We start from the raw sequence: 13373 nt of genomic DNA on the forward strand, positions 1-13373 counted from the left end.
TCCTATCCTCATCCTCTGACAAATATTCCTTTAAAAGGACAAAATTTTAAAATGTGTATGAAGTTATGATTTGAATTTTTTTTTTTTTTAAAGAGATGGAGTCTCACTCTGGAGTGATCTCGGCTCACTGCAACCTTTGCCACCTGGGTTCAAGCAATTCTGCCTCAGCCTCCCAAGTAGGTGGGACTACAGGTGCATGCCGCCATGCCTGGCTAATTTTTTTTGTATTTTAGTATAGACGGGGTTTCACCTTGTCGCCCAGGCTGGTCTCAAACTCCTGAGCTCAGGCAATCTGCCTGCCTTGGCCTCCCAAAGTGCTAGGATTACAGGCGTGAGCCACCACACCCAGCCGATTATGTTATGTTATGTATGTTAAAGTATGTCCTATCCTTATCCTCTGACAAATATGCCTTTAAAAGGATAAAATTTAAAAATATGTATGAAGCTGTGATTTGTATATGACAGAAAATTAGCAAAATGTCAAAGATCATGAAATTTCATGTTTATTGCACACGTCTGGGTGCTCTGTTGATGGGCTGACAATATTGGGATGAGTAATAAAATATGTGTAATTTATAAATTACTGAAACTATTCCATGAAATTTATTTTTCTTATCTTTCTTTCAGCAAAATCAGTAATTATATTATTATCAAGATTTGAAAATACATGTAAGGATTAAAACAATCATTTAAAGTACAAATATCTTAATATTTTCATCAAAATTATGTTTATGTAAAAAAATTTAATTTTATCAGAAATGTTTTCCCAAAAGTTAGTTTTCTTTTCAAATATTGAAAAGTATCTATTAAACCAAAAGGCAACACACAAATTAGAATTAGTCAAATTTGTACATCAAAATGATTGAAATAAATCCATTTTATTTTGATTTTTGAAAACTTGATTAATTTTTGTTAAATTTAAATTCATAATTCTAGCATTCAGTGACCACCTTGTTGCCGATGTAAAGAATAGGCATCACAGTTTGTCTGAGGGCTAGACATAGATACAAATATTAGAGTAATGTGTAATGTGATTTATTTAACCCTTTTTCTGTTTGCCCAGAGAATACTCACTGGTGGCTTGCTGCAGTGCTTACCCCAAGATAACTTTGCCATGAAATATTTAACACAAGGTATAAATGCTTGAGGGGATGGATACCCCCTTCTCCATGATGTGATTATTATGGATTGCAGGCCTGTATCAAAACATCTCAGGTGCTCCATAAATATATACACTTACTATGTACCCACAAAAACTACAATTACAATTTTAAAAAGTAATGAACTATTGCCACACAAAACAACATGGATAAATCTCAGAATAATTATACCGAGTGAAAGAAGTTTGACAAAAAACAGTACACACTGTATGATTCCATTTCTAGACAGCACTAGAAAATATAGACTAATCTATGATGATTGAAAGCAGATCAGGGCAGGGTGCGGTGGCTCACACCTGTAATGCCAGTACTTTAGGAGGCTGAGGTGGGCGAATCACTTGAGGTCAGGAGTTTGAGACCAGCCTTGTCAACAGAGTGAAACCCTGTTTCTGCTAAAAATAGAAAAATTAGCCAGGCCTGTTCGCACACAGTTGTAATCCCAGCTACTCGGGAGGCTGAGGCACAAAAATCACTTGAATCCAGAAGGTGGAGGTTGCAGTAAGCCAAGATCACACCACTGCACTCCAGCCTGGGAGACAGAGCAAGACTCCATCTAAAAAAAAAAAAAAGAAAAAAGAAAAAGAAAAAAAGGAAGCAGATCAGTAGTTGCTTAGGGGTGGGGAAGTAGAAAGAGCAGGAAGCAGGATCGCCAAGGGCAACAAGGAAACTTTTTGGGGGATGGATATCTTCACTATATTGATTGTGATAATGATTTCAGGTGCATACCAAGGGTCAGACATTACCTCTATATATGCACAGTTTATTATATGTCAATACCTCAATAAATCTGTCTAAAATGTTTAAAAATTACAGTAATTATACAAAATATATTTTATGAAAAGGAAGTTATGGGTGGGCATGGTTGAGAACTCCAGCATCAGGTAGATTCAGAAGTGGGGAAAAGCATCTCCCCCTTTCCCTTCTTCGGCCAGCGTGCTGTGCAATTTATCCCGTGGCCACTAGAGGGCAGCCGCGACGCAGGCAGAGGAAGCGGGCGTTTCAGGGCTTGAATACTTAGAATTCCCTGCTTTGTGCTCCCTATCCTGGGCGGTGGGCGTTAATACCCCCATAATACTCAGTTAGAGCTGGGACTTGGTCCCTGGTCTCTGGCTCCTGATACCACCTTGTTGGTCTCCCAACACCGGGAGAGCTCCCTGTGCTCCCAGATTTTTTTTTTTTTTGAGATGGAGTTTCGCTCTTGCCCAGGCTGGAGTGCATTGGCGCGATCTCGGCTCACCGCAACTTCCGCCCCCGGGTTCAAGCAATTCTCCTGCCTCAGCCTCCCAAGTAGCTGGGATTACAGGCATGCACCACCACGCCCAGCTAATTTTGTGTTTTTAGTAGAGACGGGGTTTCTCCATGTTGGTCAGGCTGGTCTCGAACTCCCAACCTCAGGTTTTCTGCCCTCCTTGGCCTCCCAAAGTGCTGGGATTACAGGTGTGAGCCATAGCGCCCGGCGCTCCCATTTCTTTTTAAAAGGATGTCCTGACTCCAGTGAGGCAGCAGCCATAGTTCCCTGTCTGTTATCTGCAGGACTGATATGGAGGATTGCAGATGGCACCAAAGAGTTGTGGTTCTCAGGCGGGGCACAGTGGCTTACGCCTGTAATCCCAGCATTTTGGGATTCCCAGGCGGCTGGATCACATGAGGTCAGGAGTTTGAGATCAGCCTGGCCAACATGGCAAAACCTCATCTTTCCTAAAAAATACAAAAAATTAGCTGGGTGTGGTGGCACATGCCTGTGGTCCCAGCTACTCAGGAGGCTGAGGCAGGAGATTTGCTTGAGCCCAGGAGGTGAAGGTTGCAGTGAGCTGAGATTGCACTGCTGCACTCCAGCCTGGGCGACAAGAGTGAAAACAAAAAGTTGTGGTTCTCAAGGGCCTTTGGAAGGCCTCCCAGCTTGCCTGAAATCCACGATTATAAAGCCGGTCAAAGTTGCATCATCAGACTCTGCAACATCACAGGTTAGCATGTCACTGAGAAGAAATCCACGATTATAAAGCCGGTCAAAGTTGCATCATCAGACTCTGCAACATCACAGGTTAGCATGTCACTGAGAAAACGACACACCGAAAGGTCATTTTTATAAGAGAGAGGGACAGAAGAGAAGGTTCAATGAGGGGCAGGGAACATGATGGTGGAGCCCCCTTAAGGTGCTGCAATGGAAGTTTCCCCCAGAAAAGCGATCGTGGGCTGGGCACTGTGGCTCAGGCCTGTAATCCCAGCACTTTGGGAGGCTGAGGCAGGTGGATCACTTGAGCTCAGGAGTTCGAGACCAGCCTGACCAACATGGCGAAACCCCGTCCCTACTAAAAATACAAAAATTAGCTGGGTGTGGTGGCATGTGCCTGTAATCCCAGCTACTTGGGAGGCTGAGGCAGGAGAATCACTTAAACCTGGGAGGCGGAGGTTGCAGTGAGCCGAGATCATGCCACTGTACTCCAGCCTGGGTGACAGAGTGAAACTCCGTCTCAAAGAAAAAAGAAAAAGAAAAAGAAAAAAAAAAGCAATTGTGAACATACATTGAGCCATCCCAGTGTGTGAGGCATGATGCCGAACACTCTAGGCAGGGAGTCGTCTCATCTTCACAGCACTCACACTAAATAAACTGCAGAGAGGTTAAGAAATGCCTAAAGGGCCAGGAGCGGCTCATGTCTGTAATCCCAACACTTTGGGACGCCAAGGTGGGTGGATCACTTGAGCCCAGGAATTCAAGACCAGCCTGTGCAACATGGCGAGGCCCCATCTCTACAAAAAAGTACAAAAATTAGCCAGGTGTGGTGTCCTGTAGTCGCAGCTACTCCTGAGGTTGAGGCAAGAGGATCCTTGAGGCTGGGAGTTTGAGGCTGCAGTGAGCTATGATTGCACTATAGCCTGGGTGTGAGAGTGCACATAGTCTCAAAAAAAAAAAAAAAAAAAAAAGAAAAGAAAAGAAAAGCCATTGTGGACACACATTGAGCCCTCCCAGTGGGTGAGGCACGATGCCAAACACTGTCTGAAGGAAATAATCTCATCTTCACAGCATTCTTACTGAATAAGCTGCAGAGAAGTTAAGAAATGCCTAAAGTCACAGAGCTGATAGGAGGCAGTGCAGGATTTGAATTCAGATTTGACACTAATGTGTAGATCTAGCTACTGCTCTGTAGTACCCGCTTAAATGGAAGTGTTTTTCTTTCTAGGTTATTTAGTTCATGTGTTAAACTGGTTGGTGTTGGCAGCAGAAGTAAGTATTGTAGTTCAGCCTTCTGAAGAAAGCTTGTCAGGCTTCAAGAGAATGTTAAGCATCTGTGACGGTCCAGCAGGCAGGTTCCCCTCTCCACCCCTTCACTGCTTTACATGGAGCACTTACAATGTGTGAGGTTCTGTGTTAAGGATGATACTTTCATGATGACGGTATCCGAAGGGTAGGTGGGCAGAGGCCAGCAACGAGGAATTGAAGGGCCAGTGATGTAGCAATCCAGTGACATTGTTCATTTGCACACACATGGGTCTGTCACATGCAGCCCAGCTCAACTCGAGTCCTGAGAAAGTAACCAGACCAGGACGGAGGCCCAGGGAACTCACCAGAAGTCCTTAGGCATCAGAACAAGGTCAAAGCATCCTGATGAGCAGATAACACATGCCCACGGTTTGTGAGAGGAAGTCGTCCAGCAGTTTCTCTCCTTCCCGTTGGCTCTGACCCGGCTCACCTGGGATCACGCAGTTGATTCTTCAGGCCAGGTGCCTCAGGGAGGTGACCCTTCCTGTTCTGGGTTCTGTAGAAGCCAACAGCGCTGGGCTTGTGCTCATCAAGCACTCTTCTGCCCATTTTACACTCTCATGGACGCATGGTGGTGTTGATACAGGCCCTGAGTTAAAGGCTCCATGGCTGCCCATGACAGGACAAAGCAAAAGAAAGTCAGAGTTAAACAGGCCCCTTGGGTCCCCTCCTTCATTTCATAGATGGGAAAACCAAGGTCTGGGCAGGGAAAGGGACTCAGCCAAGGCCACAGTGCACTGAGGGCCAAGCCAGGGTTAGGATTCCCAGCACAGTCTGTTTCTCTCATACTCCACAGCCTTCTCTAATAATAGATTTTGCTGTTGGGTTCTTCTTTATCAAGCGTTGGTCACACATTATCTCTCTCTCTCTTTCTTAAAACAATTGTTCTTTAATATCATTATACATTCAGTCAGTGTTCAAATTTTCAACTGTTTTATGTCAAAGGGCATTTTCTAACATGTTGATTAAACCAAGATTGAAATCAGATGCACACATTATGATTAGTTGATGTCTTTTAAATCTCTTTTAATCCATGGATTGCTCTTTCCTCTTTCTCTTTTTCCCTTTATTCTTGAATAAGCCACATCCTGCATAAACACTTGAAATCCTTCTCATTAAACAGAAAAAAATCAAACCCCACAGGAAATGTTACTACATATATAAAGCTGAAGACAGGAATTGCTTGTGAGTGAAGCAATGAAGTCTGAGCACAATGTGGAAACTGGAAATCAGAGGTTATATTTTGAAAATCTCCACTCTCTTCTTTAGATAGATTGGTGATTATTTTACCTATTTCATTTTACCGATCTTAAACACAATGTAAGGAGCCTAAAGAGAAAACTTGTGAGCAATTGATCTGTCTTTTCAATTAACAGTGAATGCCAGTGTATATGTCCACATGGGTACAAATCTCCACTTGCTAAAAAGCAAACAGTGAACCTCTAACTCAACGTAAACTTTCAGCATGTTTCACTTCAATTGATTCCACATGTTGAGGCTAGGCACAGCTGAGCAAATCAGCTATAAAATCCTAAAGAAGATATCATTTTAAAGATAACAATTGTGATATTTAGACAAATAATTATTTTACTGATTTCATTTAAAAAACCATCTGTGCTCTTGGCTGAATGCTGTGTGAATTTGATCCTGTCATCATGATGCTAGCTGATTATTTGGCACACTAGGTGATGCAGTTTCTTCATAGTGTCACTGGTCTTTATATTTTGGTGTGTTTTTGCAGTGGCTGGTACTGGTTTTTCCTTTCCATATTTGGTGTTTCATTCAGGAGCTCTTGCAAGGCAGGCCTTGTGGTGATGAAATCCCTTAGCATTTGCTTGTTGGGAAAGGATTTTATCCCTCCTTTGCTTATGAAGCTTAGCTGGGATGGATATGAAAATCTGGGTTGAAAATTCTTTTCTTTAATTTTTTTTTTTTGTTTGTTTGAGATTGAGTCTTACTCTGTCACCCAGCCTTGAGTCCAGTGGCGCTATGTTGGCTCACTGCAATGTCTGCCTCTTGGATTCAAGCGATTTTCATGTTTCAGCCTCCCAAGTAGCTGGGACTACAGGCACGAGTCACCATGCCTGGCTGGTTTTTTGTATTTTTAGTAGAGACAGGGTTTCACCATGTTGACCAGGCTGGTCTTGAACTCCTGACCTCAAGTTATCCCAAAGTGCTGGTATTACAGGCGTGAGCCACCTTGCCTGGCCTCTTTAAGAATGTTGAATATTGGCCCCCACTCTCTTCTGGCTTGTAGGGTTTCTGCTGAGAGATCACTGTCAGTCTGATGAGCTTGCCTTTGTAGGTGACCTGACCTTTCTCTCTCGCTGCCCTTAACATTTTTTCCTTCATTTCAGCCTTGGAGAATCTGCTGATTTCGTGTCTTGGGGTTGCTCTTCTCAAGGAGTATATTTGTGGTGTTCTCTGTATTTCCTGAATTTGAATGTTGGCCTGTCTTTCTAGGTTGGGGAAGTTCTCCTGGATAATATCCTGAAGTGTGTTTTCCAACTTGGTTCCATTCTCCTCGTCACTTTCAGGTACACCAATCAATCATAGGTTTGGTCTTTTCACATATTCCCATACTTCTTGGAGGTTTTGTTCATTCCTTTTCACTGTTTTCTCTAATCTTATCTGCTTGCCTTATTTCAGCAAGATGGTCTTCAATCTCTGATATCCTTTCTTCTGCTTGATCACTTTGGCTATTGATACTTGCGTATGCTTCATGAAGTTCTCGTGCTGTGTTTTTCAGCTCCATCAGGTCATTTTTGTTCCTCTCTAAACTGGCTATTCTAGTTGGCAGTTCCTGTAACCTTTTATCAAGGTTCTTAGCTTCCTTGCATTGGGTTAGAACATGCTCCTTTGACTCAGAGGAGTTTGTTATTACCCACCTTCTGAAGCCTACTTTTGTCAATTCATCAATCTCATTCTCCATCCAGTTTTGTGCCCTTGCTGGAGAGGAGTTGCAATCATTTGGAGGAGAAGAGGCATTCTGGTTTTTGGAATTTTCAGCGTTTTTGCAGTGGTTTTTCCTCATCTTCATGGATTTATTATCTTTGAGGCTGATGACCTTTGGATGGGGTTTTGTTGCGGGGTCATTTTTGTTGATGTTGTTGTTGCTTTCTCTCTGTTAGTTTTTCTTCTAACAGTCAGGTCTCTCTTCTTCAGGTCTGCTGCAGTTTGCTGGAGGTCCACACTCCAGACCGTGTTCACCTGGGTATCACCAGTGGAGGCTACAGAACAGCAAAGATTGCTGCCTGCTCCTTCCTCTGGAAGCTTCGTCCCAGAGGGGCACTGGCCTGATACCAGCCGGAGCTCTCCTGTATGAGGTGTCTGTCGATCCCTGTTTGGAGGCCTCTCCCAGTCAGGAGGCACAGGGGTCAGGGACTCACTTGAGGAGTCAGTCTGTCCCTTAGCAGAGCTGGTGTGCTGTCCTGGGAGAATCCCCCTTATCAGGATCAATCACTCTCTTTAGAGCCGTCAGGCAGGAAAGATTAAGTCCACTGAAGCTGTGACAACAGCCGCCCCTTCCCCCAGGTGCTCCGTCCCAGGGAGATGAGAGTTTTATCTGTAAGCCCCTGACTGGAGCTGCCGCATTTCCTGCAGAGAGGCCCTGCCCGATGAGGAGGAATCTGGAGCAGTCTGGCCACAGCCGCTTCACTGTGCTGTGGTGAATTCCGCCCAGTCGAAATCTCCCAGTTTCCTTAGCACCGTCAGGTGAAAACTGCCTACTAAGTTTAGTTAGTTTGCATTTCTTTAGTTATAAGTGAGTGTGAACATGTTTTCAAAATGTTTCAGGGCCATTTTAATCCCTTTTTTGGGAATTGTCTGTTTCTTTCTTTCCCATCATGTTTTGGTCCATTTTTTCCTCAGTTTTTGAGAGTTCTTTAGGCTGGGTGTGGTGGCTCACACCTGTAATCCCAGCAGTTTTGGAGGCTGAGGTGGGTGGATCACCTGAGGTCAGGAGTTCAAGACCAGCCTGACCAATATGGTGAAACCCCATCTCTACTAAAAATACATAAATTAGCTGGGTGGGGTAGTGTGCACCTGTAGTCCCAGATACTCGGGAGGCTGAGACAGGAGAATTGCTTGAACCCAGTAGGCAGAGGTTGCAGTGAGTGGAGATCATGTCACTGCACTCCAGCCTGGGCGACAGAGTGAGACTCCATCTCAAAAAAAAAAAGGTTCTTTAAATATAAAATATATTAACCTTTTATCTGTAGTATATGCTATAAATTTTTTCCTTCAAATCTTTGATTCATTGAAAAAAATAAACCTATTACATGCTGACATCTAAGAATATATCTTATGAAAAGAACTATTGTTCAAAGCAAACATTTCAGAAAGTGGCACTGTTTTACACTTTTGCAATAGACTCCCAAATTTGCCTCTGCATTCAGTATGTTGCAAGAAACTGTCATGGATTCGAGTATATGAGGAAAGCCTAGCCATCTGTTGGAGAAGGGAAGGTGGATACTTTTCTTTTACACTATGCTAAAAGTTGACAAGTGGTAGATTTTTAAATTATTATGTTTGATTGACTAATCATAATTGTGTACATTTATGGTGTACTTTGTCATGTTTTGATATATCTATACAATGTGGAATGATTAAATCAAGCTAATTAACACATATCGCCTCCCTAACCTATCATTTTTTATGGTGAAACATTTAAAAGTTAGTTATTTTGAAATATATATTATTATCGTAGTTACCTACTCTGCTGTGTAATGGATCTCAAAACTTATTCCTTCTCTCTATCTGAAAATTTGTACCCTTTGATCAACAATTTCTCTTCATTTCTTCCTTCTTCACACTCCCAGTCTCTGGTAACTATCTTTCTACTGTCTATTTCTATGAGTTTAAGTTTTTTAGATTCCACATATAAGCAAGATCATGCAGTATTGGTCTTTCTGTTTCTAGCTTATTAACTTAACATAATGTCCTCCAGTTTTATCCATGTTCTTGCAAATGACAAGATTTCCTTCTTTTTAAAGGCTAAGTATATTCCATTATACAAAGGCACACACACAATGGAATACACACACACACACACACACACACACATATCCATACGCATATCACATTTAAAAATTCTGTTTATTTTTTCTTCCAACTTTTATTTTAGGTTAAGGGAGTACACGGGCAGGTTTGTTACATGGGTAAATTGTGTGGGGTTTGGTGTACAAATGACTGTCATCCACGTAGTGAGCATAGTACGTGACGGGCAGTTTCTTTTTTCTTTCTTTCTTTTTTTTTTTGAGACGGAGTCTTGCTCTGTCGCCCAGGCTGGAGTGCAGTGGCGCGATCTCTACTCACTGCAAGCTCTGCTTCCCCAGTTCATGTCATTCTCCTGCCTCAGCCTCCAGTGTAGCTGGGACTACAGGCCCCCGCCACCTCACCCGGCTAGATTTTTTTTGTATTTTTAGTAGAGACGGTGTTTCACCGTGTTAGCCAGGATGGTCCCGATCTCCTGACCTTGTGATCCGCCCGTCTCAGCCTCCCAAAGTGCTGGGATTACAGACTTGAGCCACCGCGCCCGGCCTTTTTTTTTTTTTTTTTTTTTTTTTTTTTTTGAGATGGAATCTCGCCCTGTCCCCCAGGCTGGAGTGCAATGGCGCCATCTTGGCTCACTGCAACCTCTGCCTCCCGGGTTCAAGAGATTCTCCTGCCTCAACCTCCCGACTAGCTGGGATTACAGGCACCCACCACCATGCCCAGCTAATTTTTATATTTTTAGCAGAGATGGAGTTTCATCATGCAGGCCAGGCTGGTCTCAAACTCCTGACGTCAGATGATCCACTCACCTGGGCCTCCCAAAGTGCTGGGATTACAGGCGTGAGCCACTGAGCCCAGCCCCTGATAGGTAGTTTCTTGATCCTCACCCTCTTCCTACTCTCCACCCTCAAGTGAGCCCCAGTGTCTGTTGTTCTCTTCCTTGTGTCCATGTGTACTCTATGTTTAACCCCCATTTATTGGTGAGAACATGCAGTATTTGGTTTTCTGTTCCTGTCTTACTTTGCTAAGGCTGATGGCCTCCAGCTGCATCCATGTTGCTGCGAAGGACATGAATGATTTCATTCCTTTTCTATGGCTGCACAGTATTCTATAGTGTATGTATACCACATTTTCTTTATCCAGGCCACCACTCTTGGGCATCTAGGTTGATTCCATGGCTTTGCTGTTGTGAAAAGTGCTGCAATGAACAAACGCACACATATATTTATGGTAGAACAAGTTATATTCCTTTGGGTGTATACCCAGTAATGGGATTGCTGGGTTGAATGCTAGCTCTGTTTTAAGTTCTTTGAGAACTTTCCAAACTGCTTTGTAAAAAATAACACATTTTAAAAATCCATTCAGCTTGGTTGGTTCAGGTTGGTTCCGTATCTTGGCTACTGTGAATAATGCTGCAATGAACATGGGAGTACAGGTATCCCTTTGACATTGATTCCGTTTCTTTGGATATATACTTAGAAGCAGGATTACTGGATTTTTCAGTTTTTTGAGGAACCTCTATGCTGTTTTCCATAATGGTTGTACTAATTTACATTCCCACCAACAAAGTAGAGTTACCTTTTCTCCACATTCTTGCCAACACTTATCTTTCATCTTTTTTGGTAAAAGCCATTCTAATTGGTGTGAGATTAGCATTCATTGTGGTGTTAATTTGCATTTCCCTAACGATTAGTTATACTGAGCATTTTTTCATGTACCTATTGGCCATTTGTATACCTTCTTTTGAGAAATGTCTGTTTAAGACCTTTGCCCATTTTTAAAATCAAGTTGTTTTGTTCCTGTTGAATTGTTTGAGTTCCTTTTACATTTTGGATATTAACTCCTTATCAGATGTATGGTTTGCAAATATTTTCTCCCATTCGGTGGATTGTCTCCTCACTTTGTTAATTGTTTCCTTTGCTGTGCAGAAAGTTTTTAGTTTAGATGTCATCCCATTTGTCTATATTTCCTTTTGTTGCCTGTACTTTTGAGGTATTTTTGTCAATATTTTATCTCAGTTTATCAGTTGTCTTTGTCTTTTGACTTTGTTTATGGTTTTTTTTTTTGTTGTCCCGCAACATTAAAAGTTTTATTTTTTATTTTTTTGACACAGAATCTCACTCTGTCACCCAGGCTGGAGTGCAGTGGCATGATCTTGGCTCATTGCAGCCCCGACCTCTTGGGCTCAAACGATCTTTCCACCTCAGCCTCCCTAGTAGCTGGGACTATAGGCACACGCCGTTACACTTGGCTATTTTTTTTTTTGTACAAACAGGGTCTTACTAGTGGCTCAGGCTGGTAAAATTTTTTTCATGTGGCCAAATTTGTCAATCTTTTCTTCTATTCCTCTAGATTTAGATCTTAGAAAGTCTTTTTCTTCACCAAGGTTAAAGAAAAAGTTACTAAGTTTTCTTCCATTAGTTGCATTGTTTTATTTTTAGATATTTAGATCCTTTAGATCCTTAATCCATTTGTGTATTCTTGTACATGGTGTGAGATATGAGTTATCTATGTGGTTATTTAGTCATCTCAGCCCATTTAATTAAAAAGTCCACCTTTATCCCAGGGATCTGAAATGCCACCTTTTTCATACACTAAGTGTCGCATGTCCTTGGGTCTAATTCTGAACTTTTTGTTCTATTCAACCTGTCTATTGTCTATTTGTGTACTAGTAACACACTGTTTTGATTTAGGCTTTATAGTAAGCTTCAGTGGGTGGTAGTAAAAGCCTTGTTGTTTAATTAACTGTAGCAGAGTTCAAGGTAATGCTTATCTTTGTTATAATTCTAGATCTAAATAGCTATATCCTATAGATTGTTACTATTCAATTATAGATTACTGATTACTTGAGCCAAAGGAGGTGAGGGCCAATACCAAACACAAATTTGAAAGAAAAGTGGCTAATTTATTTAGTTCATCTGGAATTCCTAGAGAAGCAGATCTGGCACAATATAAACAGTCTAAGTACATTCAATCCCCTGTGAAACTTTGTCTCAGAGGATTGGTGGAATTCCAGATTCTCTAACAAGATTCATTCCTGGAGCACATGAATCTGATTCTAACTTGACCTTATAAATTGGTCGAGAACCACCATTATGTATAAGCATCCAGCTGAATGCTCCAAGATTTCCTAATGGAAAATACTGGCATTTTCACTCATTTACAAATATTAATTGAACATTGTATGCCAGGCATTGTGTTAGCTTCTGGAGCTATAATAATGAGTAATATAGTTATGATCCCTGTCTGCCCTCCACAGTTTAGCAGGAAACAGAGGCAATTAAATAAGTAATAATAATAGTGAAATAAGTACTAGGAGAGAGGAAATACGGTGTGCTGGGGCAAAACACAGCTGGGGCACCTTAAGATAATTTAGGAGAGTCAGAAAAGGCTTCTTAGAAGAAGCAATATTTTTTATTTATTTTTATTTTATTATACTTTAAGTTCTAGGGTACATGTGCACAATGTGCAGGTTTATTACGTATGTATACATGTGCCATGTTGGTGTGCTGCACCCACTAACTCATCACTTACATTACGTATATCTCCTAATGCTATCCCTCCCTACCTCCCACAATAGGACCTGGTGTGTGATGATCACCTTCCTGTGTCCAAGTGATCTAATTGTTCAATTCCCACCTATGAATGAGAACATGTGGTATTTGGGTTTCTGTTCTTGTGATAGTTTGCTGAGAATGCTGGTTTCCAGCTGCATCCATGTCCCTACAAAGGACATGAACTCATCCTTTTTTATGGCTGCATAGTATTCCATGGTGTATATGTGCCACATTTTCTTAATCCAGTCTGTCACTGATGGATATTTGGGTTGATTCCAAGTCTTTGCTATTGTGAATAGTGCTGCAATAAGCATACGTGTGCATGTGTCTTTATAGCAGCATGCATTATAATCCTTTGGGTATATCCCCAGTAATGGGATGGCTGGGTCAAATGGTATTTCT

Source organism: Macaca thibetana, chromosome 16 (genome assembly GCF_024542745.1).
Source record: "Macaca thibetana thibetana isolate TM-01 chromosome 16, ASM2454274v1, whole genome shotgun sequence".
In the NCBI taxonomy this organism is placed as follows: Eukaryota; Metazoa; Chordata; class Mammalia; order Primates; family Cercopithecidae; genus Macaca; species Macaca thibetana.